The following is a 20626-nucleotide window of genomic DNA, read 5'->3' on the forward strand; positions in this document are numbered from 1 at the left end:
AGTCTGCAATGGTAAAAATAAGATTTTACTCACCGGTAAATCTGTTTCTCGTAGTCCGTAGTGGATGCTGGGAACTCCGTAAGGACCATGGGGAATAGACGGGGTCCGCAGGAGACTGGGCACTCTAAAAGAAAGATTAGGTACTATCTGGTGTGCACTGGCTCCTCCCTCTATGCCCCTCCTCCAGACCTCAGTTAGGATACTGTGCCCGGAAGAGCTGACACAATAAGGAAGGATTTTGAATCCCGGGTAAGACTCATACCAGCCACAGCAATCACACCGTATAACTCGTGATACTATACCCAGTTAACAGTATGAAATATAACTGAGCCTCTCAACAGATGGCTCAACAATAACCCTTTAGTTAGGCAATAACTATATACAAGTATTGCAGACAATCCGCACTTGGGATGGGCGCCCAGCATCCACTACGGACTACGAGAAATAGATTTACCGGTGAGTAAAATCTTATTTTCTCTGACGTCCTAGTGGATGCTGGGAACTCCGTAAGGACCATGGGGATTATACCAAAGCTCCCAAATGGGCGGGAGAGTGCGGATGACTCTGCAGCACCGAATGAGAGAACTCAAGGTCCTCCTCAGCCAGGGTATCAAATTTGTAGAATTTAGCAAACGTGTTTGCCCCTGACCAAGTTGCAGCTCGGCAAAGTTGTAAAGCCGAGACCCCTCGGGCAGCCGCCCAAGATGAGCCCACCTTCCTTGTGGAATGGGCTTTTACTGATTTAGGATGCGGCAATCCAGCCGCAGAATGCGCCAGCTGAATTGTGCTACAAATCCAGCGAGCAATAGTCTGCTTAGAAGCAGGAGCACCTATTTTGTTGGGTGCATACAGGATAAAAAGCGAGTCAGTTTTCCTGACTCCAGCCGTCCTGGAAACATAAATTTTCAAGGCCCTGATTACGTCCAGTAACTTAGAATCTTCCAAGTCCCTAGTAGCCGCAGGCACTACAATAGGTTGGTTCAAGTGAAAAGCTGATACCACCTTAGGGAGAAACTGGGGACGAGTCCTCAATTCTGCCCTATCCATATGGAAAATCAGATAAGGGCATTTACATGACAAAGCCGCCAATTCTGACACCCGCCTGGCCGAAGCCAAGGCCAATAACATGACCACTTTCCACGTGAGATATTTCAGATCCACAGTTTTAAGTGGCTCAAACCAATGTGATTTCAGGAAACTCAACACCACATTGAGATCCCAAGGTGCCACAGGAGGCACAAAAGGGGGCTGAATATGTAGCACTCCCTTTACAAAAGTCTGAACTTCAGGCAGTGAAGCCAGTTCTTTCTGGAAGAAAATCGACAGAGCCGAAATCTGGACCTTAATGGAACCCAATTTTAGGCCCATAGTCACTCCCGACTGTAGGAAGTGCAGAAAACGACCCAGCTGAAATTCCTCTGTAGGGGCCTTCCTGGCCTCACACCACGCAACATATTTTCGCCAAATACGGTGATAATGTTTTGCGGTTACTTCTTTCCTGGCTTTTATCAGCGTAGGAATGACTTCCTCCGGAATGCCCTTTTCCTTTAGGATCCGGAATTCAACCTCCATGCCGTCAAACGCAGCCGCGGTAAGTCTTGGAACAGACAGGGCCCCTGCTGTAGCAGATCCTGTCTGAGCGGTAGAGGCCATGGGTCCTCTGATATCATTTCTTGAAGTTCTGGGTACCAAGCTCTTCTTGGCCAATCCGGAACCACGAGTATCGTTCTTACTCCTCGCCTTCTTATTATTCTCAGTACCTTTGGTATGAGAGGCAGAGGAGGGAACACATAAACCGACTGGTACACCCACGGTGTCACTAGAGCGTCCACAGCTATCGCCTGAGGGTCCCTTGACCTGGCGCAATATCTCTTTAGCTTTTTGTTGAGGCGGGACGCCATCATGTCCACCTGTGGCCTTTCCCAACGGTTTACCAACAGTTGGAAGACTTCTGGATGAAGTCCCCACTCTCCCGGGTGTAGGTCGTGTCTGCTGAGGAAGTCTGCTTCCCAGTTGTCTACTCCCGGAATGAACGCTGCTGACAGTGCTATGACGTGACCAGCTGTGACTTTGGAATGTTTAGAATCCAGCCGTGCTGTTGTAGCACTTCCCGAGATAGTGCTACTCCGACCAACAACTGCTCCTTGGACCTCGCCTTTATAAGGAGATCGTCCAAGTACGGGATAATTAAAACTCCCTTTTTTCGAAGGAGTATCATCATTTCTGCCATTACCTTGGTAAACACCCTCGGTGCCGTGGACAGTCCAAACGGCAGTGTCTGGAATTGGTAATGGCAATCCTGTACCACAAATCTGAGGTACTCCTGGTGAGGAAGGTAAATGGGGACATGCAGGTAAGCATCCTTGATGTCCAGGGATACCATGTAATCCCCCTCGTCCAGGCTTGCAATAACCGCCCTGAGCGATTCCATCTTGAACTTGAATCTTTTTATGTATGTGTTCAAGGATTTCAAATTTAAAATGGGTCTCACCGAACCGTCCGGTTTCGGTACCACAAACAGTGTGGAATAGTAACCCCGTCCTTGTTGAAGTAGGGGCACCTTGACTATCACCTGCTGGGAATACAGCTTGTGAATTGCCTCTAGCACAGCCTCCCTGCCCGAGGGAGTTGTCGGCAAGGCAGATTTTAGGAAACGGCGGGGGGGAGACGCCTCGAATTCCAGCTTGTACCCCTGAGATACTACTTGAAGGATCCAGGGATCCACCCGTGAGCGAACCCACTGATCGCTGAAATTTTTGAGGCAGCCCCCCACCGTACCTGGCTCCGCCTGTGGAGCCCCACCGTCATGCGGCGGATTTGGAAGAAGCGGGGGAGGACTTTTGTTCCTGGGAACCTGCTGTTTGTTGCAGCTTTTTTCCCCTACCTCTGCCTCTAGACAGAAAGGACCCGCCTTTTCCTTGCCTGTTTTTCTGGGGTCGAAAGGACTGTACCTGATAATACGGCGCTTTCTTAGGCTGTGAGGAGACATGGGGCAAAAATGCTGACTTCCCAGCTGTTGCTGTGGAAACTAGGTCTGAGAGACCATCCCCGAATAACTCCTCACCCTTATAAGGCAAAACTTCCATGTGCCTTTTTGAATCTGCATCCCCTGTCCACTGCCGAGTCCATAAGCCTCTCCTAGCAGAAATGGACAATGCACTTATTCTAGATGCCAGCCGGCAGATCTCCCTCTGTGCATCTCTCATGTATAAGACTGAGTCTTTTATATGCTCTACGGTTAGCAATATAGTGTCCCTGTCTAGGGAATCTGACAATGCAGCAGCAGCACTGCACATCCACGCTGAAGCAATAGCTGGTCTCAGTATAACACCAGTGTGTGTATATATAGACTTCAGGATAGCCTCCTGCTTTCTATCAGCAGGTTCCTTTAGGGCGGCCGTATCCGGAGACGGTAGTGCCACCTTTTTTGACAAACGTGTGAGCGCTTTATCCACCCTAGGGGGAGTTTCCCAACGTGACCTATCCTCTGGCGAGAAAGGGAACGCCATTAGTAATTTTTTTGAAATTACCAATTTTTTATCGGGGAAAGCCCACGCATCTTCACACACTTCATTTAATTCTTCAGATGGGGGAAAAAATATTGGTAGTTTTTTCTCCCCAAACATAATACCCTTTTTTGAGGTACCTGGGTTTATATCAGAAATGTGTAATACCTCTTTCATTGCCTCAATCATGCAACGAATGGCCCTAGTGGACATTAAATTTGACTCTTCGTCGTCGACACTGGTATCAGTATCCGTGTCGATATCTGTGTCTGCCATCTGAGGTAGTGGGCGCTTTAGAGCCCCTGATGGCCTTGAGTCGTCTGGGCAGGCACGAGCTGAGAAGCCGGCTGTCCCGCATTTGGCATGTCGTCAAATTTTTTATGTAAGGAGTCGACACTTGCACGTAATTCCTTCCATAAGTCCATCCACTCAGGTGTCTGCCCCGCAGGGGGTGACATCACATTTATAGGCATCTGCTCTGCCTCCACATAAGCCTCCTCATCAAACATGTCGACACAGTCGTACCGACACACCGCACACACACAGGGAATGCTCTTAAAGGAGACAGGACCCCACAAAAGCCCTTTGGGGAGACAGAGAGAAAGTATGCCAGCACACACCAGAGCGCTATATAATGCAGGGACTAACTGAATTATGTCCCCTTATAGCTGCTATAAGTTATACTGCGCCTAAATTTAGTGCCCCCCCTCTCTTTTTTACCCTTTCTGTAGTGCAGACAGCAGGGGAAAGCCAGGGAGCTTCCTTCCAGCGGAACTGTGAGGGAGAAATGGCGCCAGTGTGCTGAGGGAGATGGCTCCGCCCCTTTTTCGGCTGACTTTTCTCCCGCTTTTTTATGGATTCTGGCAGGGGTGATTACCACATATATAGCCTCTGGGGCTATATATTGTGATTATTTTGCCAGCCCCCCCCCCCCCCCCCCCCTAGTGTGCATCCAGCTCGGCCGGGCACAGAAATCTAACTGAGGTCTGGAGGAGGGGCATAGAGGGAGGAGCCAGTGCACACCAGATAGTACCTAATCTTTCTTTTAGAGTGCCCAGTCTCCTGCGGAGCCCGTCTATTCCCCATGGTCCTTACGGAGTTCCCAGCATCCACTAGGACGTCAGAGAAAATGCGGCTTTTCGACAAAAGTATATTCAATTGAAGAATGTCGATTCGACAACAGTGCTTTTCGACAGTAATTTCGTCAATTTCAGTCCGCCTCATTTTGCTGGCGGGATCTAATAAAAAATTTTAAAAACATTTTTTTTTGTGGTTTTTTTATTGCTAATAGCATATCTATTAATATTATAAGGGATTATCTACTTGGGTTTGTGTATTAGGAGCCAGAAGTATTATTTAATATATTTTTTTAAAAGAATATTTTTTTTTTCACTGACTAAAATAATCAGAGCATGTGTTTCAGTGAGAAGGGGTGGGAATGGGTAAAAAAAAATCCTGAAAAAATGCGTGGGGTCCCCCCTCCTAAGCATAACCAGCCTCGGGCTCTTTCAGCCGGTACTGGCTGTAAAAATACGGGGGGGGGGGGGGGGGGGGAAGTGACATGGGATCCCCCGTATTGTCACAACCAGCACCGGACTCCGCGTCGGGTCCTTGTGCAAAAAATACGGGGGTCAAGAGACGTAGGGGTCCCCCGTATTTTTCACACCAGCACCGGGCTCCACTAGCTGGAGAGATAATGCCACAACCGGAGGACACTTTTATATCGGTCCCTGCGGCCGTGGCATTAAATCCCCAACTAGTCACCCCTGGCCGGGGTACCCTGGAGGAGTGGGGACCCCTTAAATCAAGGGGTCACCCCCCTCCAGCCACCCAAGGGCCAGGGGTGAAGCCCGGAGCTGTCCCCCCCCCCCCCCCCCCCATCCAAGGGCTGCAAATGGGAGGCTGATAGCTAAGTGACAAAATAAAGAATATTGTTTTTTTGTAGCAGAATTGCAAGTCCCAGCAAGCCTCCCCCGCAAGCTGGTACTTGGAGAACCACAAGTACCAGCATGCGGGGGGGGAAACGGGCCCGCTGGTACCTGTAGTTCTGCTGCAAAAAAAATACCCAAATAAAAACAGTACACAGACACCGTGATAGTAAAACTTTATTACATACATGCACGACGACACACACATACTTACCTATGTTGACACGCCGACTCTGTCCCCTTCTCCAAGTAGAATCCACAGGGTACCTGAAAATAAAATTATACTCACCAAAATCCAGTGTAGATCTGTCCTCTTCTACTTGTAATCCTCGTACTTGGCAAAAAAACAAAACGAAAATCCCAAACCACGCACTGAAAGGGGTCCCATGTTTACACATGGGACCCCTTTCCCCGAATGCCGGGACCCCCCCCTTCCCCCGTGACTCCTGTCACAGAGGTTCCCTTCAGCCAATCAGGGAGCGCCACGTCGTGGCACTGTCCTGATTGGCTGTGCGCATCTGAGCCGTCAGACGGCGCATAGCACTATGCCGCTCCATTATATTCAATGGTGGGAACTTTGCGGTCAGCGGTGAGGATACTCGCGGTCAAACGCTGACCGCAAAGTTCCAGTTCTGAATTGTGTCGAATTTAAAAACGGTCGAATTCCAGCCGGGATTCGACCGCAATTGCATATACCCAAAAGCCTTTGCAGTTCTAGAACAACATCCTATGGACAGATGAGACAAAGATCAAATTGTACCAGAGTGATGGGAAGAGCAGAGTATGGAGACGGAAAGGAACTGCTCATGATCCAAAACATACCACCTCATCAGTGAAGCATGGTGGAGGTAGTGTCATGGCATGGGCATGTATGACTGCAAATGGAACTGGTTCCCTTGTATTTATTGATAAGGTGACTGCTGACAAAAGCAGCAAGATGAATTCTTAAGTGTTTCGGGCATTATCTGCTCATATTCAGTCAAATGCTTCAGAACTCATTAGACAGCGCTTCACAGTGCAGATGGACAATGACCTGAAGCATACTGCGAAAGCAACCATACAGTTTTTTTTTTAAGGCAAATAAGTGGAATGTTATGCAATGGCCAAGTCAATCACCTGACCTGAATCCAAATAAGCATGCATTTCACTTGATGAAGACAAAACTGAAGGGAAAATGCCCCAAGAACAAGCATGAACTGAAGAAATTTGCAGTAGAGGCCTGGCAGAGCATCATCAGGGATGAAACCCAGCATATGGTGAAGTCTATGCCTTCCTGACTTCAGACTGTAATTGACTGCAAAGGATTTGCAACAAAGTATTAAAAAGTGAAAGTTTGATTTAGGATTGTTTAGTTTGTCCCATTACTTTTGGTCCCTTAAAAAGTGGGAAACACATATAGAAACAGTTGTAATTCCTACACCGTTCACCTGATTTGGATGTAAAGACCCTCAAATTAAAGCGGAAAGTTTGCAGTTAAAGCATATCTTGTTTGTTTAATTTCAAATCCATTGTGGTGGTGTATAGAGCCCAAAATATGAGCATTGTGTCGATGTCCCAATATTTATGGACCTGACTGTACATGCCCACTATCTGCTTTTGCTTAAGTAAAATGCCTGAGTAAAATATTAGCAGATATTTAAAAAGCATCTTTATTTTTTTTTTTAATCTTCTGTATTAAGGAAAGCACCATACAAATGTAATGCAACTACAATTGTCCATTCCTTCAATGGCACAGTTATAGTTATGGGATGCAGTACTATTGTCCTACGAACACAAGGTATACTAAACAGAGGATTCTAGTTTTTGGGCACAATTTTTCAAATATATTAGTTACCAATTAGTGAAGAAAAAAATCTAACATAATAAACGTCCTCAATTGTCTTAGATTTAAAAACAGACATCTGAAATACCGAAGATCAATGCTATGTAAGAGTTTGTAGAAAAGTGACGCATTATCACAAAGTGACAAGAGCACTGTGGAGGAGTGTGACGGATGAGTGAGGTGACAAGGTGTTAGGTTGATACCCTTGCTGACAAAAAGGAGGAATGTGTGACTACATGATAAGGAAGTCATTGTGAAATTGCAGAAATAAATATATTCCTTTACGTCCTTTGCTTTTTTTTCTCTGTATGAATATTTCAATCTCTTTGGATCACACTTAGTAACATGTGAGCTGATAGCCAACCAAAAAGTCTAGCACTGCTGGCTTAAAGGAGGTGATGACCATGGATACATGGTCTACCATATAACAGAAATGAGAGAAGCCCCCACCTTGCTATTTATTTAAACAGTTTCTTATATTAGCGCAACAAATTCCATTGCACTTTACAATTGGAAATAACAATAACAAACTGGGTGATAACAGTCATAGAGGTAGGAAGGCCCTGCTCGCAAGCTTACAATTTATGCATCAACTGCATGCGCTTTCCTGGTGTGAGTGTAATCAACACCTTATGCACTTTGATTGTAGCTGATTGGACAGAGAACTGTGATCTGCCAATATGTATACGCCAATCATAGAAGCATTTAACACATGAATACATTCAAGAATAATGTACATTAATATTAATACATATGGATATATATTCAAAGTACATAATAATCACAACAATATGAACACAAAACATGTTGGTGGCTTGCTTTGCCCGTGTTGTATTCCCACTCGGTTGGTGGCGTGGACCCAGCAACCGAATGGGAATACCCAACAGTGGTCGGGATTCCCGCCGGTGGTATTTCACCGTTGTTGGGATTCCTGGGTCGGTCTCCTGAACGCCATGATCCTGATAGTCGGTATTTTAACTGCATCCCCTCTCCACACAGAGATACATTGTTCTTTTAATCTCAGTTTTTCATTTTTCCATTATAAATGTCATATTGGGTATGAACAGTGTGTATTTACTGGGTTATCCTGCACCATTTCTCTATGCTTGTACCCGTTTGCTCCTGTGAAACCCAGCCTCAGGGAAATCTTAGGGAGCATCAATGCAATGCCTTGTAATCTTAGACTCTTGGGGGGAGATTCAATTGTTTGAAAAGTCAGTTGGGTGACTGTTTTTCCTATCTAATAGACAGGGAATAAAAGAGACACCCAATTGACTTTTCAAAAATTTGAATTCCCCCCTTGTAGTCCACAACAAAAAAATTCTAATATGAAACTCACCAGTACAAACACAAACTGGTATTCATATTTTTCCCAATGTTATCTGTGATTTTCACTTATTCTATTATGTAATGTGTATGTTTGCGTCTTTATCCATAACTAAGCCTACAAACACACTACAATCACTAGGTTTTCAGGACACAACTCTTTCTTGGTTCTCATGCTATCTACAGTATCTAATCGCTCTTTCAGTGTCCACTTCTCTAAATCCACCTCCTCTTCACTACCTCTATCAATTGGAGTACCGCAAGGCTCAGTCTTAGGTCCGCTGCTTTTCTCAATCTATACCACATCTCTTGGCAAACGAATCAGCTCTTTTGGATTGCAGTATCATCTGTACACGTATAATACTCACATCTATCTATAATCCCCAGATTTGTCACCATCTGTATTGGTCTGTGTCAGTGAATGCCTTTCTGCCATTTCCTCTTGGATGTCATCTCGCCAAAGCAAAATTTTATATTTCCAAAACAGAATGAATTATATTTCCACAGACTTATAGTCGTTACCAACCTGATATCTCTATCACTGTTAAGAACTCGACAATCAATTCTACCTCACAAGCTCACTGCCTCGGTGTCATCCTCTACTCTGAACTGTCCTTTATTGCCGACAATCAATCCGTCTCTAAATATTGCTACATGCATCTAAACAACATATCCAAAATATGACCATATCTTACACAAGACAATGAAAAAACTCTTATCCATGCACTCATTGGGGGTCATTCAGATCTGATCGCACGCTAGGTTTTTTCGCTGCGCTGTGATCAGGTCAGAACTGCGCATGCACCGCAATGCACAGGAGAGTCGCACGGGTACAAAGCGTATCGTTGCTGTGCGATGGGTTTTATGAATCCATTCGCACAGGTGATCGCAAGGAGATTGTCAGGAAGAGGGCATTTGTGGGTGGTAACAGACCGTTTTCTGGGAGTGGTTGGAAAAATGCAGGCGTGTCCAAGCATTTGCAGGGCGGGTGTCTGACGTCAATTCCGGGACCGGACAGTCTGCAGTGATCGCAGCGGCTGAGAAAGTCCTGGGCTACTCAGAAACTGCAAAAGATCTTTTTGTACCGCTCGGCTACACATGCGTTCGCACACTTGCACAGCTAAAATACAATCCCCTGTAGGCGGCGACTATCTGGTCGAAGCGCTGCAAAAAACTGCCAGCGTGCGATCAGGTCTGAATGTCCCCCCTTGTCTCCTGTATTATTGCTATAGTCTTCTTACTGGTCTTACCAAAAAGAGACTCTCACCACTACAATCCATTCTGATTGCAGCTTTGAGGCTAATCTTTCTCGCTAGATGTTCATCGTCTGCAGATCCACTCTGTCAGCCCCTCCATTGGTTACTGGTATTCTACCGTATTCAATATAAAATAAGAATTTACTTACCGATAATTCTATTTCTCGTAGTCCGTAGTGGATGCTGGGGACTCCGTCAGGACCATGGGATAGCGGGCTCCGCAGGAGACAGGGCACATCTAAAAAGCTTTTTAGGTCACATGGTGTGTACTGGCTCCTCCCCCTATGACCCTCCTCCAAGCCTCAGTTAGGTACTGTGCCCGGACGAGCGTACACAATAAGGAAGGATCTTGAATCCCGGGTAAGACTCATACCAGCCACACCAATCACACCGTACAACTTGTGATCTGAACCCAGTTAACAGTATGATAACAAAACGAAGTAGCCTCTGAAAAAATGGCTCACAACAATAGTAATAACCCGATTTTTGTAACAATAACTATGTACAAGCATTGCAGACAATCCGCACTTGGGATGGGCGCCCAGCATCCACTACGGACTACGAGAAATAGAATTATCGGTAAGTAAATTCTTATTTTCTCTAACGTCCTAGTGGATGCTGGGGACTCCGTCAGGACCATGGGGATTATACCAAAGCTCCCAAACGGGCGGGAGAGTGCGGATGACTCTGCAGCACCGAATGAGAGAACTCCAGGTCCTCTTTAGCCAGAGTATCAAATTTGTAAAATTTTACAAACGTGTTCTCCCCTGACCACGTAGCTGCTCGGCAAAGTTATAATGCCGAGACTCCTCGGGCAGCCGCCCAGGATGAGGCCACCTTCCTTGTGGAATGGGCATCTACATATTTCGGCTGTGGCAGGCCTGCCACAGAATGTGCAAGCTGAATTGTACTACAAATCTAGCGTGCAATAGACTGCTTAGAAGCAGGAGCACCCAGCTTGTTGGGTGCATACAATATAAACAGCAAGTCAGACTTTCTGACTCCAGCCGTCCTAACATATTATATATATATATATATATATATATATATATATATATATATATATATATATATATATATATATATATATATATATATATATTTTTAGGGCCCTGACAACGTCTAGTAACTTGGAGTCCTCCAAGTCCCCAGTAGCCGCAGGCACCACAATAGGTTGTTTCAGGTGACAACGCTGACACCCCTTTAGGAAGAAACTGGAGACGAGTCCCAGTTCTGCCCTGTTCAACTGGAAAATTCTAATATGGGCTTTTGTAAAACAAAACCGCCCATTCTTTTTGACAATCGCCTGGCCGAGGCCAGGACTAACAACATGGTCACTTTCCATGTGAGATATTGGTCAACAGCATGGTCACTTTCCATGTGAGATATTTCAAATCCACAGATTTGAGCGGTTCAAACCAATATGATTTTAAGGAATCCCAACACTATGTTGAGATCTCACGGTGCCCCTAGAGGCACAAAAGAACTGTATATGGAATACACCCTTTACAATCTGGACTTCAGGAACTGAAGTCAATTTTTTCTGGAAGAAAATCTACAGGGCCGAAATTTAAATCTTAATGAACCCCAATTTGAGACTCAAAACACTCCTGTTTTCAGGAAGTGCAGAATCGACCTAGTTGAATTTCCTTCGTGGAGCCTTCCTGGCCTTACCCACGCAACATATTTTCACCACATGTGGTGATGACGTTGTGCGGTCACCTCCTTCCTGGCTTTGACCAAGGTAGGTATGACCTCTTATGGAATGCCTTTTTCCCTTCAGAATCCGGTATTCAACCGCCATGCCGTCAAACGCAGCCGCGGTAATTCTTGGAAAAAACATGGTACTTGCTGAAGCAAGTCCCTTCTTAGCTCCCCAGGCCCTTAGTCCTCTGTGAGCATCTCTTGAAGCTCCGGGTACCAAGTCCCTCTTGGCCCGTCCGGAGCCACTAGTATAGTTCATACTCCTCTATGTCTTATAATTCTCAATACCTTGGTTATGAGAAACAGAGGAGGGAACCCATACACTGACTGGTACACCCACGGTGTTACCAGAACATCCACAGCTATCGCCTGAAGGTCTCATGACCTGGCGGAATACCGGTCCCGTTTTTCGGGCGGGACGCTATCATGTCCACCTTTGGTCTTTGCCAACGGTCCACAATCATGCTGAAAAACTTCCCTATGAAGTTTCCACTCTCCCGGGTGGAGGTCATGCCTGCTGAGGAAGTCTGCTTCCCAGTCGTCCACTCCCGGAAAGAACACTGCTGACAGTGCTATCACATGATTTTCCGCCTAGCGAAAAATCCTTGCAGTTTTGTCACTGCCCTCCTGCTTCTTGTGCCGCCCTTTCTGTTTACGTGGGCGACTGCCGTGATGTTATCCCACTGGATCAATACCGGCTGACCTTGAAGCAGAGGTCTTGCTAAGTTTAGAGCCTTATAAATTTGCTCTAAGCTTATTTATGCAGAGAGAATTCTCCAGACTTAATCACACTTCCCTGGAAATTTTTTCCCTGTGTGACTGTTCTCCAGCCTCTCAGGCTGGCCTCCGTGGTCACCGGCATCCAATCCTGAATGCCGAATCTGCGGCCCTCTAGAAGATGAGCACTCTGTAATCACCACAGGAGAGACACCCTTGTCCTTGGATATAGGGTTATCCGCTGATGCATCTGAGGATGCGATCCGGACCATTTGTCCAGCAGATCCCACCGAAGAGTTCTTGCGGGAAATCTGCCGAATGGAATTGCTTCGTAATAAGCCACCATTTTTACCAGGACTCTTGTGCAATGATGCACTGACACTTTTCCTGGTTTTAGGAGGATCCCGATTAGCTCGGAGAACTCCCTGGCTTTCTCCACTGGGAGAAACACGTTTTTCTGGACTGTGTCCAGAATCATCCCTATGAACAGTAGACGTGTCATCGGAAAAAGCTGCGATTTTGGAATATTTAGAATCCACTCGTGCTGACGTAGAACTACTTAAGATAGTGCTACTCCGACCTCCAACTGTTCTCTGGACCTTGCCCTTATCAGGAAAGCGTCCATGTTTCCTTTTAAGAAAAATCATCATTCCGGCCATTACCTTGGTAAAGACCCGGGGCGCCGTGGACAACCCAAACGGCAGCGTCTGAACCGATAGTGACAGTTCTGTACCAGGAACCTGAAGTACCCTTGGTGAGAAGGGCAAATTTGGACCTGTAGGTAAGCGTCCCTGATATCCAGTGACACCATATCGTCCCCTTCTTCCTGGTTCGCTATCACTGCTCTGAGTGACTCCATCTTGATTTGAACGCTTGTATGTAAGTGTTAAAATATTTCAGATCTCACCGAGCCGGTTGGCTTCAGTACCACAATATAGTGTGGGATACTACCCCCTTCCATGTTGTAAGAGGGGTACTTTGATTATCACCTGCTGGGAATACAGCCTGTGAATTGTGTGATGGGGAGATGTCTCGAATTTCCAATGTACACCTGGGATACTACATGTAGGATCCCGGAGTTCCCTTGCGAGTGAGCCCCCTGCGTACTGAAACTCTTGAGATGACCCCCTACCGCACCTGAGTCCGCTTGTACGGCCCCAGCGTTATGCTGCGGACTTGGCAGAAGCTGTGAGAGGCTTCTGTTCCTGGGAATGGGCTGCTTGCTGCAGTCTTCTTCCCTTTCCTCTACCCCTGGGCAGATATGACTGGCCTTTGCCCGCCTGCCCCTATGGGGACGAAAGGACTGAGACTGAAAAGACTGTCCTTTTTTGCCGATATGTGATTCGGGGTAACAAAAAGTGGATTTTTCAGCTGTTGCCATGGCCACCAGGTCCGATGGACCGCCCCTTTATACGGCAATACTTCCACATGCCGTCTGGAATCTGCCTCACCTGACCACTGTCGTGTCTTCGTCTGGCAGATATGTAAATCACATTTACTCTTGATGCCAGAATGCAAATATCCCTCTGCGCATCACGCATATATAGAAATGCATCCTTAAAATGCTCTATAGTCAATAAAATCTTGTCCCTGTCAAGGGTATCAAAATTTTCAGTCAGGAAATCCGACCAAGCCCCCTCAGCGCTGCACATCCAGGCTGAGGCGATTGCTGGTCGTAGTAGAACACCAGTATGTGTGTATATACTGTCATGATATTTTTCAGCTTCCTATCAGCTGGCTTCTTGAGGGCGGCCGTATCTAGAGACGATAACGCCATGTTTTTATAAGCGTGTGAGCGCCTTATCCACCCTAAGGTGTGTTTCCCAACTCGCCCTTACTTCTGGCGGGAAAGGGTATACCGCCCATAACTTTCTATCGGAGGAACCCCACGTATCATCACACACTTCATTTAATTTATCTGATTCAGGCAAAACTACAAGTAGTTTATTCACACCCTACAAAATACCCTTATTTGTGGTACTTGTAGTATCAGAAATATGTAACAGCTCCTTCATTGCCCTTAACATGTAACTCGTGGCCCTAAAGGAAAATTACGTATGTTTCTTCACCGTCGACACTGGGGTCAGTGTCCATGTCTGTGTCTGTCGACCGACTGAGGTAAATGGGCGTTTTTACAAGCCCCTGACGGTGTCTGAGACGCCTGGACCGGTACTAATTTGTCCGCCGGCCATCTCATGTCGTCAACCGTCTTGCAGCGTGTTGACATTATCATGTAATTCCATAAGTAGACCATCCATTCCGGTGTCGACTCCCTAGAGAGTGACATCAACATTACAGGCAATTTGCTCCGCCTCCTCACCAACATTTTCCTCATACATGTCGACACACACGTACCGACATACAGCACACACACAGGGAATGCTCTGATAGAGGACAGGACCCACTAGCCCTTTGGGGAGACAGAGGGAGAGTTTGCCAGCACACACCAAAAGCGCTATAATGTATATAACAACCCTAGAAGGTGTTGTTTCTATATATGCGCTCTTAATATATCATTATATCGCCAATTTATGCCCCCCTTCTCTTTTAACCCTGTTTCTGTAGTGCAGTGCAGGGGAGAGTGGGAGCCTTCCTCACCAGCGGAGCTGATCAGGAAAATGGCGCTGAGTGCTGAGGAGAATAAGCTCCGCCCCCTTTTCGGCGGGCTTTTCCTCCCGGTTTTTTAATAACTGGCCTGGGTTAAAATACATACATATAGCCTTAATGGCTATATGTGATGTATTTATTTGCCAAATAGGTATTTATATTGCTGCCCAGGGCGCCCCCAGCAGCGCCCTGCACCCTCCGTGACCGTGTCAGTGAGCCGTGTGACAACAATGGCGCACAGCTGCAGTGCTGTGCGCTACCTCTCTGAAGACTGTGAAGTCTTCTGCCGCCTGTTTCCGGACCTCCGTTCCGCCGTCTTTCTTCAGCGTCTGTAAGGGGGATCGGCGGCGCGGCTCCGGGACGAACCCCAGGCTGACCTGTGTTCCGACTCCCTCTGGAGCTCAGTGTCCAGTAGCCTAAGACTTCAATCCTCCTGCACGCAGGTGAGTTGCCAGTCTCTCCCCTAAGTCCCTCGTTGCAGTGATCCTGTCGCCAGCAGGAATCACTGATTAGAAACCTAAAAAAAACTTTACTAAATAGCTCCTTAAGAGAGCCATCCAGTTTGCACCCTTCTCGGACGGGCACAAAAACCTAACTGAGGCTTGGAGGAGGGTCATAGGGGGAGGAGCCAGTACACACCATGTGACCTAAAAAGCTTTTTAGATGTGCCCTGTCTCCTGCGGAGCCCGCTATCCCATGGTCCTGACGGAGTCCCCAGCATCCACTAGGACGTTAGAGAAAATACATTTACTCACATCAACGTACATCTCTTTGCTCATCTCAAAATATCTTTGCACTTTACAAGATCTATGGGGTCAATTCAATTTGCTGACAGTTGAATAGCACCGGGAATTTGCTCCTGGCGCTATTCAATACGGCGCCATATGACACTTAATTGAAGGGACTTCCTCTCACACCCTCGGGGGGTGCGAGCAGAAATCTGACATAAGTGCTGGTGTAAGGCCGGTGCGAGGCTGATTCTGTCGGGAATCAGCATCGCGCCAGACAGTTAAGTCGGAGTATGCCCACTCTCCCGACAAATCAACATGTTAAATCCGGGAGAATGGGCATTCGCCGATTTAACATGAGCAGAATTGATTAGCAATGGGAGCTAATTCCCGGCGCTATTCAACCGTCATCAAATTGAATTGACCCCTACGTCTCTCATCCGCACTCATTAGGCACGACTGCAGGACTTTTCAGACTTTTTCCAGATCGCCCCCCCCCCCCCCACTTCACAGCCAAGCCCTGACCCTCACCCTAGTGCATAACCCTAACCTCCGTATTTTCGGGATGCAACTGTTGGAATTCTGATCGTTGGGACTTAAACTCCCTGGAGCCAGACCACATTCCGCCTTAAACACAGATATTACAGCTCCTGATTGCTCCCTATGTCTACTGTACACTGCATGACTACGATAACATTCTGCTGAAATTAAAGCTATAGATTACTTAAACTAATGCCAACTTTGCACTTACCAGAAAGAAGGTTTTATTGTGTATAGAATAATCTCACAGCAGTTGGTTTTGCGTTACAGAAGGTGAAACTCATCCATTAATTTACTGCACGACTACCATATTAGACGTCACTGCAAAACAGAAAACAAGTATAAATATGTGGAATGTTAATATTTCTTGTGAAAACTGATTTAGTATAAATTGGCAATATAATTATTAAACTTATGAAAAACAGCTAAATGTTTAATTAAACCTTATTAAAACCAGGCTGTCGGGATCTTGGCGGTCAGGAGACAGACACCGGGATCCTGACAGCCGGAATACCGGCGGCGAGCACAGCATGTCCGCTTGCCATGCTTCGGTCGTCACAGTGTTATATTCCCCCTTGGGTGGTGGCGTGTGCTACCACCCAAGTGGGGATTTTGCCCGGCAGTCAGGATAACGACCACCGGTGATTTAGCGGGTGTTGGGTTTCCGGCATCGGCCTCCTGACAGCCGTGATCCTGACAGCCGGCAAATTGAATGCCTCCCCCCTAAGGAGTATGGTGTATAAATAAGTCAGAAAAATCAATCAAGTTTTTGGGCATATTTGAGAATTTGTTTATTGCAGTCTTTCATCTCCTAATTGCTCACAATTTGTGGATTCAAACATTTTCATTTGGGATTGGTATTCTCTAATTGGAAAGTCATGGGGAATTCAACACCTGTGGTAATTATTCGGGTGGTGAAAATAGGACTTTACAGGGATTTTTTTTTCAGGCAATCCAATTACAGACCATTTTTACTGGCCAAAAATTACCTGTTTTCAGAGGGGGAAAAAATACATAGCTCCATGATATACGTGTTTTCGTGGCCGCAGTACCGAAAACAGGGCACTTAGTGGGGATTTATTTCGGGACCTCAGCAGGTCCAAACAAAAAGAAATAAAAAATGTTTAGGTAAATATACAGTAACTGGAGAATATGGGTTGAAAAGTTCCTTATCAGTCTTGACTAACTAATCTTAGTTTAAAGGCCATCCATAAACTAATGCGGCAATGTAAAGGAACCCCATCTCTTCTCTGCAACTTACTAAGGCTGGCTACACACTTGCCGATGGCACAATAGAAGTGACATCGTGCAAGATCCCCCCCACCACCACACACACACACACACGTTATGGTTCATACACACTGAACGATATTGTTTGCTTCTAGTCAGTAACGGCATTCACCCACATACAGGTGCATGCTGTCTTGTACAATAGCTTTAGATTTCAAGTTGAAAACTAAAAACGGGAACGCGCATCGTCAACGATGTAGTAAATACACACTGGACGATGTGAACGCTATATTGGGTGCATATTGCCAAGTGTGTACCCAGCCTAAGATATAGTCTTGACTTCCGGCCATGGAAAAAGAAGCAGGTAAATTGCTCAGTACATTTTAATATATTTGCCCCAGAGAAGCATACTGGGAGCATGTGTGTTGGGTACTGTGGTGTAGGGAAAATAAGTGTTTTAATTGCTGCATTCTGGGCTAATAAGGATCTGTTCAAATGCTTCCAACTAGCAAGAATAGACTCTGTTTTGCTAATCACTGTTCTGTAATTAAATCTGTATAAATCTTGTAATGAGGTTGGAAGGAAGATCCCTAGGTACAGTAGTTACATTTCTATCTAGCAATCTTAAAACTGGGTTAAGATTACATGTTGATTTGCATCTGACCGAAGCTCGATTAAAGGGAGGATTTCTGATTTGTTAATATTGATTTTAAAAACAGCCAATAAACCAAACAAGTGTATCAGGTAAATGATTGCGGCTAAAGAGGTCTTTGAGCTCGAAATCATCAAAATATACTTGTGATCTGCAGTTTTGCATTCCCTGTTTCCTACATATATAATTACAGGAGGATTCTGTACATTCTGTCAATTCCACTGCCATGGAACTACCAAAAGCGAACAAGAGCAGGGATAATGAACAGCCCTGTCTCGTTACGCTTTGAATCATTAGGGTTCATGATATGGATCTAGTATGAGATCCTGGCAGACAGAATACCGGCAGTGAGTGCAAAGTGTCCCCTTGCGGCCGTGCTGTGCTCGCCACACTTCCGGCCCCCACGGATGGTGTCTGCATCCTGGCCACCGGGATCCCGGCAGCTTACAACTTTAATGCCTCCCCTTGCCAAGTATACCAGTTTGTGTGTTAAATTCATCCACAAACCAGAATCTACAAAAAGGACTCAAAAAGATTATCCCAAGTTATTGCTTTAAACATCTTTTCTGTGTAATGATTAATACTTTAGAGCAGGGGTCGGCAACCCATAGAAGCCACCTAATTGAAAATACTTTTTATTTTTTCATTAAACCAATTTGCTTTAGCGGACAGCAGTTCTGATAAGCTTGTGCAGAGCCCTGATTGGATGATGAGTGACACTTAACAGAGCAGCTGGGAATGACTGACCCAGTCACACTGCAACTGGGAGCATAAACCACCAGGCCTGCCAGTAACCCTTCAAGTGCTGGATCCGCAGTGTGACCCGAGTATAGTGATTAGTGTGCATCAGGCGTTTGGTACTGCAGCATTTGCCAACTTCAATAAGCTTTACTATAATGGTGCTGGAACTCTGAAAATTCTTTGGGCTTGTAATGTCGAACATCTGGCTCCCAAATACCAAAAAGTTTTGCCTACCCCTGCCTTAGGGGTCAAGTCCCCAGATAGCTGTCAGTGCTGCAAAACTAATAGAAGGTTCCTTACATTAACTGGATACCTAGCCTGTTTGCACTTTACGTAAGATGTATGGTAGAATGGCTTGTAGTCATTCCGCTTGTGTAGAAAGGTCTTACTATTATCACTAGTAGAATTTTGGGGTAATTAACCAAATTAGATCACTGGAAATTATTTTATTATACTTAAATATATTTAAATAAGTTGTTGAATTATTAATATAGTAGACTTGTAAGGTGCCATAGTGCTATGCAGCGGCAAAAACAAGACCTACAGTACATAAAAGTGAATACATACAATTTACCAGCAGGCAGGATGCCGGCTGTCAAGATCCCGACAGCGGCATCCCGCCCACCAGAATACCGGCTGCGGGGTGAGCGCTAAGAGTCCCCTTGCATGATCGCTGCGCTGCCCACGCTGCAGGGTTTTTTTTTTTTACTGTATTACATACACTTCTTGAAGCCTGCAGTAGGGAGTGGGTGTTCCTGAGCATCGCCCATAACTGCTGCTTTGGGAAAGGCAGGGCTGCAGTCATCACAGGCTGGTGACAATTCTGTTATTTACTGTGACCGCAGTTGCCCTGAACTCCATGAGCTTGGGCTGCAGGAAGATTGTCTACCTGCAGCTGTGGCGGGGTTGCCAATCCTGTTGTTTTTATTATTGCCAGCTATTTATAGAGCTGCACACATAAGAATATTTGGCCATTCACACCAGTCCCTGCACTAGTGGATTTTATAATCTATATTCCCTACCACATGTTCACACACACACAAACATTCACGCTAGGGTTAACTGACGTTGAGAGTCCTTTAACCTATTTTTGGCTTGTGGGAGGAAACCCGAGTACCCAGAGGAAACCTGGTCAAGCACGGGGAGAATATACAAACTCCACACAGTTAGGGCCATAGTGGGAATCTGACCCACGACTTCACTGTTGTGAGGCAGTAATGCGAACCATTACATCGCCCGTGCTGTGCCAGTTATGACTCTTCTGTATCCTGGCATGGAAGAAGACACTGGAATGGGGAGAGGAACCAAATGGGGAAGAGGGGGCAGTTAGCTGTGCTAAGTCTACAGAAAATAGCATGCAGCATATCATTTTAATCAGCAAAGCCGACTTGTGCATGCTATTAGAATTTTTGGAGGGAAAAAAAAAAAAATGCATAAAGAGACACCTGCGTTAGTAAACGCACTCAAAACACAACTGGGCACGACTAGAAGGGCTGTTTAACATGACTACAGCAACGATGTAGGACACTTCTGTATGTCCAGCTTTAGTCTCTGTTAAAAACCAAATAATTAAACAAAAGTAAAAAAAATAAAATAAAAAACTGATGTTTTTCTTACATTAAAACAATGCGTTATTACAAGTGTTGCAATTTATAACTAAGAAATATGACAATTTCAATGTAATTTGTAGCCAATATGTCATAAGCATGGCAATACTAAGTGTAAGGCTGGACCAGCACAAAACAATTTTTAAATATGCCGCATGATAATGTATGTTCAAGTGTAGCCAGAAACAACGCACCAGCGTGGTACAAACAGGTCCTGCCTGAAACTTCCCTAACCTGCTTAAAAGAAGCAATCAGGCAGCGC

The 20626-nt window shown here is 45.7% G+C and overlaps 1 protein-coding gene across 5 annotated transcripts in view; it reads right to left on the minus strand.

The window, feature by feature from the left end:
- The window catches only part of STRBP (spermatid perinuclear RNA binding protein), a 540853-nt gene that overhangs the window by 428708 nt on the left and 91519 nt on the right, over positions 1 to 20626 (minus strand). For all 5 annotated transcript variants that reach the window (XM_063936846.1, XM_063936847.1, XM_063936843.1 and 2 more), the window contains exon 2: positions 16346 to 16455. The gene's annotated coding sequence lies outside the window, so the exon portion shown is untranslated. The remainder of the gene's footprint in view (positions 1 to 16345; positions 16456 to 20626) is intronic.

The sequence above is a fragment of the Pseudophryne corroboree genome, chromosome 8 (genome assembly GCF_028390025.1).
Source record: "Pseudophryne corroboree isolate aPseCor3 chromosome 8, aPseCor3.hap2, whole genome shotgun sequence".
Taxonomy (NCBI): Eukaryota; Metazoa; Chordata; class Amphibia; order Anura; family Myobatrachidae; genus Pseudophryne; species Pseudophryne corroboree.